Source organism: Platalea leucorodia (genome assembly GCF_965183815.1).
Source record: "Platalea leucorodia genome assembly, chromosome: 4".
Lineage (NCBI taxonomy): Eukaryota > Metazoa > Chordata > Aves > Pelecaniformes > Threskiornithidae > Platalea > Platalea leucorodia.
The window spans coordinates 31,083,858-31,093,738 of record NC_138826.1 but is presented as its reverse complement, the minus strand read 5'-3'; positions in this window follow the sequence as shown (position 1 = coordinate 31,093,738).

The following is a 9,881-nucleotide window of genomic DNA, read 5'->3' as shown; positions in this document are numbered from 1 at the left end:
GGATCCCTGCATGGAGTGGCATACAGATCCGATTGTGCTTACACAGAAGTGGAGTCTTAAAGCACACTTAAAATAACAATACCCCCAGACATCCGTATGGTCATTGCTGTCATTATTTGTTATTCGTTTACTACCCTGCTGTAAAACTGCAGAAATACACCACTGACAAGAGGGACAAAGCTCTGACCTGGGACTCTAAATAAGCTAGTATCCTAAATGCTCCAGAAGATCATTTCAGAGTGTAGAAGGAAAGTATCTGAGAGAACAGAAAGGTGTTATTGGAAGGGTACTGAGCTGAAGGCCGTGGCTGCTGCACTTGGCTGCACGGTTCAACCTACTTGTCACCTGCGAGACTGAAAAAAACCCCAAATGCCGCAAAGCTCATCCTCCTCTGGTTCCTCAAACAGACCCTGGGGTAGCAGTGTGAGAACATGTTTCTGTGAGGGACTGTGGGCACAGGAGGAGCGGCTCCCAGGATGATAAGGAAACTGCTGCAGGATGCACCTCCTGTTTGGGATGGATATCACGTTTGCAGTAAGCGGTAATGGGTTGGGGGCAGATATGACTTTGGATCATTGCTGTGCTGCAGTCGGGAGTATTGGAATCTTGGCTCTTGCTTGATGAGGCACTTTATTTGATTAAAGTTTCCCTTTTAATCAGAGATATGGCCATTTCCCGTCTCTAAAATGGAATCTGGCTCTGGGGGTCATGTCTGGCTAATAAAGGGACTGGTTCTCTTGTCTCAGGGGAGCTGATATCGAATTTATTACCATCAAGGGAAAGCAGAATTAGACTTGTAAAATGTTGCATAATAAATTTAGCCTTCTTAGTAAATCAAATCAGCAGATACCCTTATCTGTAAAAGATGCGTCATCGCTACGTGAGCTTCTTTGACTAGACAGAACTAATGGGGAGAAAATGTACCTTCAAACGTGGTCAAAGTTGATGGACCTACGGTAAATTAAAGTAAAAAAAAAAGTCTCCCTGGTGTTTGGCTTAGAAACTCGTAATTATATTTGGGAAGGGACTTTGGGGTGAGATGAGACGACTTTTAAAATTTTGTACTTCTATCCCGAAGCCCAGAAGATGTGACACTTACTTATTTGGTTTACGAAGAGGAATGCGGAGGAGGTGATGTACTTCATTTGTCCTCCAGTGCAGAACATGCGGTTTTGGAAAGCCACTGTTAATGTCAAGGAGATGGAGAAGATTTTAGGTCTCTCTAAAGAACAGAGTTGACTGCACCAGGACTTCCTACTGCTTCCTTTGTTCTAGGGGCTGTAGATGAAGAAAAATGCAGCTCATGATGACTGTTTTGTCATAGAGAGGAATTTATTCTTGAGTCCAAAAAAAGCCCAGGGCCCAGGAAGGGAAACGACATTTAGCATCTTCAAGATTCCAGAAACAACAGAAAATACATAACACACATACAGGCATATAAACCTACATATCTGATGATGGTATCACTTCAAGTTGAACATGAGGGGAAAGTGGGGTTTAGTATGACCAGCTGGTCACACTTCTAACACTCACTTTAGTTTAAAAAGAAAGACCTGCCTGCCTTAGGAATTTTGGAAAAATGAGAAAGGTTTCTCTCCAAACATCAAAATAAATAACTGAGTAGTTAAACAGAAAAAATGACTTGTGTACAATCTGCGCTTGCTTGTCCCGCTGCCTACTGAATTGATAGTCCTTGCTCTTTGGAATGACAGTTGGTTTTGATGCTGTATCAGGGTGATTTTACAGAGAGAGAGAGAAGCAACAACTGCTGTGATGCACTCTGCTGTCAGGAATGGACTTAAGTTAATCGTGTATCTTCAGGAGTTTTTCTTCCACAGGAGAAAAACTTTTTGCTATAAGGAGTCCAAACACAATGAGTCAGAGAGTTAAGAGTTCCTCATGTCTGCAAAATATTTTCGTGATAGCCTGAGTACTTAATGTCTGCAATAGAGAGCTTGTCCTCTTAAGGATATGGCAATACTTTTTAGCACTTAGTGCTAAACTAATTATATGTTTCTTTTCTAATTTTAATTTCTGACTAAAAGACCTGCTAATCTGATCCTGCCAAATAGGAGATGCTCACCTAGTTTGACAAGTACGTTGTAATCTTTAGAAGTGTGGTGAAGGAAAAGGAAGGAGATAGAAGGTAAAGTCCATTTGCAACAATTTAATTTCAAAAGCATTTTTGTGCACAAAGTGGTGGGGCTGTCAAACAGAAACCCATAAATTATTGCCATGAGTGGAATTATTGAGAAAACATTTGCTGTTTTGCCTTAGCCCTTAACATATGCCTGGATGTCAGTTGAGCTTCCTACCCATCCTGTTGGGCACTAAAATCTTTGTTCTGAAAGCAGACAGACACACGGGTGCAGGCAGAGGCACACAAAGGCACACACAGGAGCTTCGGAGAGCAGAAGAAAGGGGGAGTCCTGGTAGGGGCTGGCAAATCCCATGGCTGGTGGTGTCATGCGGTGGCACTGGTGGGGAGGCTAGGCAGGGCTCGGTGCCCCTGGTCCTGCTTCGGGTTCCCGCTGGGCAGGTCTGGTTGGCAGTACTGGCTGGACAAGCCTTAGCGCCTGCAGCCAACGGGGCTTTTGGCGTTAGCGGGAATAGCCACCAGGCACAGCCTTCTGGGGAGACCATCGATGGCTGTTGTAATTCTCTGTCAAAACTTCATGGATGATACAGGTGTGACAAGGGATAGGGACTGTACATGAAAGTGTGCCTGTCCATTTCTGTAAAAGCTGTGCTCAATAAGCAAAACAAATCTTTAAAAATGGTTGTCACAACTAAATTTTTTTGAGGAACGGTAAATGATCTGATTTTTTTTTTTTTTAAAATATTGCACCCATACTTCATGCTGCTTCACTCTTTGGCAATAACGCTTAGAGAGAGGAAGAAAAATAGATGAGAAGGTGAAGAGAGAAAGTAATTCAAGGGTTTGTGTCTAAGCTTATGTTAGCTCTAGCAATAGTTGATGTTCTTGTTGGTCGTAATAGACAGTTGTGCAGTTAGACTTAAAAAAGAGCTATTAAATTATAGTGTGCCTTCCAACTCTGAAAGTACAGGGTATTCTCTACAATAAAGTCATGTCTCTACTTCTAAATGGCTGAGCAAATGGAGTTTCCACTTCCCCCCTTGGAGAATACTTAGCTGTCCAATAAAATTCACGGCTTGAGTAGTCTCCTAATGTTCAGTTTGAAATTTCTTTTCCTGTTTTGTTCCCGCTATGCCTATGTCTACTGTGTGTGTCACCTTAAAGGCCACCCTTGTCTTTTCTCTATATCCTTCAAACATTTGCTCTGTCAGTCCCAGACTAGATGAGGACTACAAATGGTGTCCAGCTTTGAGATGCGAGAAGCAGCTGTAAGATCTGGGAAGATCCTGCTCCTCCCAATGACTGCTTTTCTTCCTAGTACTTCAGCATCACTTTTGTCCTATCATATCTTTCTTTGCTTGTTTGAGAAAGCCTGTCAAAATGTTCTCCAACCAACCATAAAAATATTGCTTTTTTTCCAAAGTTTCCCTGTTTTTCAGCTTTTCAATTGTAAAAATACAGAATCTATCCTTGCTCCAAAAACCCTCAAGTTCATGCATGCACTTGTTTCTCATCCAGTTTTGCAGGGAGCAGGAACTGAAGAAATGCTTTGGTGCTACTGATTCCTAACTTGCTTCTCCACCAGCCTCTCATGTCTGCTCACCTTTCGGGACTTTGCCGTAGCCCATATCGAATTCCTCATTAGCTCCTTGTTGCTTAACAGCCTCTCAGAACTAAGACAGCAGGAAACACATCTTCCACACACTCACAAATAGCTTCTGTGGCTTTAAAAGCGGTATCAGATTGGCAATCTGATTTGCTGACAGTTTAAATGTAGGTTTCCATCATGCTGGGCATTCTTCTTGTGCTGGCTACAGAAGAAGGGTATTTCAAATAACCTGTCAGATATTTTGGTTTGGTAATCTGTAAAGTGATCAACATTGTCCCAAGCAGAATGAATTGAATATGAATATTTTACTTAAATGGGGAGGCAAATCTCTTGGCAAAGAATTAAAAATATGTTTGCAGGATATATTGTATGTGACATATCCCAGTCACAGGATACAAGTCAGCTTGTATCTTCATACTATTTAAGTGAAATTTCACTGTCAAGAAAAGCTCTGGCAATTTTGTAGTGCCTTTCTACAAAATTATTGCAAAGGAGACAATTCTGAGTAAAGCATGAAATAGGCATCAGTGTCTGGAGACAAACAACATAGTTGTAGTGGATCCTACTTTTATGTGTGAGTTGTGAAAGTCAGAAAAGATAAACCTAGGTGATTACTCAGTGCCTTAGGTAGTTACTCATGTGCATACATTATAGGCATGTTAGGTGTGGCTGTGGCAGAATTTATCACCCGTCTTGCCCATCTCTTCTCATTGCATTCTTTTGTCCATAAGAGGTTACATTTCTGTAGCTTTCATCCTTCGCCTTAACGTTTTGAATGGCTGTGGCATTTCAAAGTATTGAAAACACTTGAGGACAAGAGGAGAAAATGCTGCTTGTTGCAGCATAGATAAAGTCAGTGGAGACTGAAGCCACCTTGTAGGTACTTGCAGGTGTGTAGGATTAGTATCCACGCAAATTTAGGAAGGGACATTAGGTGTTCATTGGGGCTGGTTCCTCAGGGAGGTATAAGGCTGAGTCTTATCCTGTTGGGGAGGAGGGGCTCAGGCCATAGGTGATGTCAGTCTTGGGTTGGGACAAACCAGTGCTGGTTTCAAGCCGCTGTTGGAGCGAGGGCCTGGAATAGATTGTGGGTAGAGGCAGAAGAGTGAAGGTAGTGCTTTTTGTCACTTGGAATATCTGCTGAGATCTCTGTTGTCAGTGCTGCTTCAGAGCAGCATATGGTCCGTGTGGCCCTTGTCAGCTGGGGGCTCTTCGTAGCAAGGTACAAAGGGCAGTGGCTCCTGCTGGTGCTTTTAGATCTATCAAAGCAGCCTTTGGTATTTTTTAATAGAGCTGAATAATAATCCACACTTAATAATACATTAGATAAGGGTTTTTTAGTCTTTGTTCATGAATCATCTGAAGGTACTTTTACAGTTGTCTCACTTATTTTGTTTGAAAATGTTGTGAGTCGGTCTCAGCGTGAAGGTTGTTCTCAAAGAACTTGCTGTAAATATGAGATACCTGACACTGGAAACCTGGACTGTACTGACTGGCTCTCAGGGGCTGGGCACCTCCCGTTGCCTCCCTGCCTGGGCTGGAAGCATGTGGAGTTAGTGCCGGTTGCCCCTCTCCTGCCTGGTGTCTCATCCTTGGCATGTCTATGCTGATGCAGGGCTTTGGGAAATCTTTCTTGGGGTTGATGCTTCTGGTGACCCTGGCTGGATGAGAGCTGGGCTTGGCAGTGGAGTGGCAGGCAGTGCTGGCCTGGCCGATGCCGTGGGGGTGTATCCTGCTCCCGGCCCAGGGCAGTCCTGGCCCCTGCTCAGGGGCTGCAAGGCTGCTGCTAGCAGGTTCCAGGCTGCACGGCACTGATGGAGAGGCATTGCTGACTGTGGTCTGGCTGCAGAAAAAGTCAGATGAAATAAGAAAACTGTGGAAGCGTAGGTGTATCGTTGTTACTTAGTTCTGGAAGTGTGTCCCTCCTTTGACTGTGTGAATGTTTCTTCTCCCCAAAGCCTCTGGTACTGCCATCAATTTGGTCACTTTTAGGCCTTGTTGTGTTTGCTCTTCTCTTTTCTTGGTTATGTCCAAATCAGCTTCCCCTCTGCTGTGTTTAAAGGGTCTGAGATGGGTCTGGAACTCAGTTCAAGAGATCGTTTCTGCAATTTTCTTATACGTTTTTATATAAGTCCGTCCCCCCCCCCCCCCCCCCCCCCCCTTGAATCTAAGATGAGTAGGCTGTAAGTGGAAGAAATTTCTTAAGAAGTATTGAGATTTGTCAGCACATCTAGTAACTTTGTGTTTAGAAATTGTACTGAAAGCTCTCTGGAGGATTTGCAGATCTGAGCTGATGAAGTCCATTTGCTAACCAAGGCAGGACCAGCTGGGTAGCAGGAGGAGCACCTGTGAGAATCGGCTGAGAGCGGTCCTGCTCTGAGCCCTCTTGCTAGTGGGAAAATGCATGGGCTTTGCTGTCAAAATGTGATGGGACTGGTGGTGTCCTGGTTGTAATTCCAAAGGTTGTCTGGTTATGTAGGTTACAGTCAGAATCAGAACTTCAGTTTTCTTTAGCAGTTTGGCATGGTGGATATGTGGGAGTTTTTTGTTTGGCTTTTTTTTTTTTTTTCTTTTCCTAGAAGCACAAAGCTAGGGGGCAAGTTTTCTTTGACTTTCAGTGAGATGGTGGCACTTGCAGATGAACTTCATTCTTGCTGAATGTATCAAATTGATTTAATTTTGAACACAGCAATAAAAAGAAAAGTACCTTGGATCTGCAGGGTGTCCTATTTTTTCCAAAGAGTTTTCTAATTTTTATTGGTACTATTGAGAACTCTGTTTTTTCAACTATTTCCATAGTATCAGAACATTATGTCTTCTGTGCATTACGTGACCTAAGCTGTATGTATGGAAAAGAAGGCTGTTCTATGTGGGCTTCTGCACTATGCGCTTCAGTAAAAGGGAAATGCAGGGACCACGCAGCAGTGAGCTAAAGGATGTTGGACATACACTGTTAAGGGAAGTGCCTCTTTAAATGGAGACAAATGAGGTTGCATTTGAAGGGAACCCTGTACCTCCTGACGAGGATTTCAGTGGGCTCTAATAAGTTCCTAACAGTGAACTTTTAAAAAGATTTTCCATTTCCTTGATTGCAGCTATATTTAAAGAAGATGGCACTTGAGAATCAAGAGCAGGAGGCAATGACCTTGCCTTACCCGCAACGCTGGTGGAAGCTGCCTCTTCTTAGTGCAGTGTAATTCTGCTCTTGCTGTGAGGCTGCCTTTGATTTCAAGGCAAAAGGCTAGAGCTCCCATATGGGAAACTATTGTCCTGCATCTCTTACAGAGCATGCATTAACTGGAGAGCAGGCATCTGATTAACATCCCTAGTGCTGTCATAAATCAATCTGTGTATGCTTAAACAAGTTACATCAGCCTAATGGGAAAAGATGTGGTGAGACAATTAAAAGAATTAACCCAGAGCAGGGGGGTCGATACCATGGAATAATCTGTTGCTGGAGCGTGACGACCAGGCGCCGTGGTAGTTCTGGCAGCCAGTCCCTGCAGGAACCAAGCCCCAATCTCTCTCATGAGGAGGCTGATGCATTTTCAGAGGATCTGGTGATGGGGCTCTGGGGCTTCCAAATGCTTGAAGGCTGATGAGGTTTAATTATTTTTATTATTAATTTTTATTGCTCCAAGGTGGAAAGCAGCTGTGTGTGAATGCGTTCACTAGTGTGTGTGTAAATAAGCCAGCTTGTACCTTTCCTGCCAGTGGAATCAGAGCATAAGCAATAGGGTGCAATCAATTTTAGTGATTTGATGCTGTCTAGGTAAGCTTTTCTTCTTACCCGCTGACTCAAGAAGGTTGTCTTGCAATATTGTTCTTATGCTTTAGTGAGTTGCCCAAATTGAGCAGTGCAAATGGCTGCCAATGGAAAACAGAAACTCAGACTTCCTATTAGATTTAGACTGCAGTGGTCATTATGGTGGTTTTAATTACAAAAGAAAGGGGTGGGGAGTTTCTAAAAAAGAAATGGGTTTGTTTTCCTTAGCTCCCCCCCCTCCCCCCCTTGTGAAAAGTCAAATTGACAATGTGTGTCTAGGAGGCTTATACCCTTAGAGAATGCATTACAAGCTCTTGTTAAAGTTCAAGAAAATTGCACAGGAGTCCTTGAAAAATGAACCGATGTCTGTCTTAGCTAGTATTCATTGCCTGAATCCAGTTCAACCAAGCCCCGTGTCAGTTAATGAAAGCTTCTGGTCCTCCATTTCCCTTGAGTCTGCTTGAGGTTTCCCTGGAAGATTTCTTTTCTGTGAGGCTACTCATAGCTGGGAAACACAGGCAGTGTAATTGTAATGCCCCTGGGGTCAACGGAAATCTCCTCCTTTTTGTGCCAGTTTAATGTAAAGAAAGTCAAACTATGTGCTGAAACTCAGTGAGTCATAAGAGTCTCTGTCACACAGGTATGTTTTGGAGAAAGGCAAGAGAGCCAAGATATCAGTTGCTGATTCAAAAGGACACTCCCAGCATTGTGGTTGTGTACTTGACGCTTTTTTGTGGCAGCTTTGTTATCTTTCTCCGGCAGAGAAACCTGTGCTTGCAGGTTACCTTCTCTGCAGCTTATCCCCAGACAGCAACAGCCAAGTGCTACAGGGGCCATAAGGGGTGATGTCATGGCCACCTTTTTGGAGGCACGGGGGGAATTCCGCTGTGTATCTTGGAGCATGTGGCGTTGACTTTGTGAGTCCACCAGACCACTAAAGTCTAAAGGGAGAGGTTAAAATGCTGTCAGTGTTGCCAAGAAACTAAGTTATCGGCTGTCTGGCCCATTGTTTTCTAAGTGTTTCTCTTGGGTCAAGGCAAATCAGCTAGTGCTGGGACTCGCTTTGCTGCTGCTGCGTTATGGGGAGGCAAGCAGTGAAGCAGCTAAGGGTGCAGTGTCCTCTGTTTCCAGAGAGGCAGTGGCAATGGTTGTGAGGGAGCTGCCTCCTGGTGCTGCTCCGGGGGCTGGGGCGCTCAGAGGGATGCTGGCTTGCTGCAGAGCTGCCCTGGGGTTGGGAACAGGCATCTGCTGCTACTACTTCCCTTGGGGGAATGAGGCTGGTCCAAAGCTTCCTTTAGCAGTGGACAGTTTGGTCCCATTTAAGCCCCATAAGGATACCCTCAAGACCAGGTGCTGTTTGTACCTGGTGTCCTACTGTGTGGTGAGAAAGCAGTGGGTGTTGAAATGTGTACAAGGGCCTCAACTGCAGTGCAGGCACCACTGTGGAGACAGCAAGAGTGTGCATGCTGACTTATTGCAAGGGGGAGTATTCGCACTCTCTGTGTTAGGCACTGGCTAATTCAAAGTGCTCTAGTTTGCCTTTCTGTAATTACCTACCTTTACCTGACAGCTGACAGGGAAGATGGCTATCCTTCCCCCTCCCTCATATATGCATGACTTAATTTTTGTGTGTGCTGTACTTAGATATGTTTTTGGAGATTTTGCTCCAGACCCTCTTCAGCACAGGAAGGCTTTTGCTGGCCCAGGAGACTGGCAGCATGGAAAGGCTATTGGGAGATGCAAAACGAATGCTGGCCCTACTTGCTCTGCTTCCTGTTCACTGTTTTGAAGTATCTTGGCAGTGAGGTAACGGGCCAGATGTTTTTCAGTGTGGTGCCATTACTTATATGATGGATCTCAGCTGGGAAACCCTACCAGGACAGGGCAGGGGTAAGGATTAGTGCAAACCTGTCTCTGACCCTCTCCTAGCAGCTATCCAGATGCATCTTCTAGCACAATGCCTTTAGCAAAGATCTATAATCATCGAACTTTTGACCCCAGTCTCTGAAGTAATGCCAAGTATGTTTAGCGCACATACAAATGAAGTGGAAATCGTTATTGGCTTTGCTCATGACCTGCTGAAAGATGGTTCCCCTCCGGGGGCTCTGTTTGCATTTCCCTCAGTCTCTCTCAGCACTCAATCTTTCAGTAGTTTCACGTGCTACAAACTGAGCATCACTGTGCTTTTGATCAGAGCTACCTGCCATTGCCTTTTCACTCCAAACCTTTCCCTGCCTTACGTTTTCTCAGGCAGCAGTAATAGGGCTCATACATAAACACTCCCCCTGCCCCACTTCTGCCATGTTTGTATTGTGGGTCCAGGTATGGCTCTTGACCACATCTAGCTCATGTCATGCTGAGAGCTGGTCTCGGTCCGTCCTCTCAGTCCCTTTACCACCAAGTCGCAG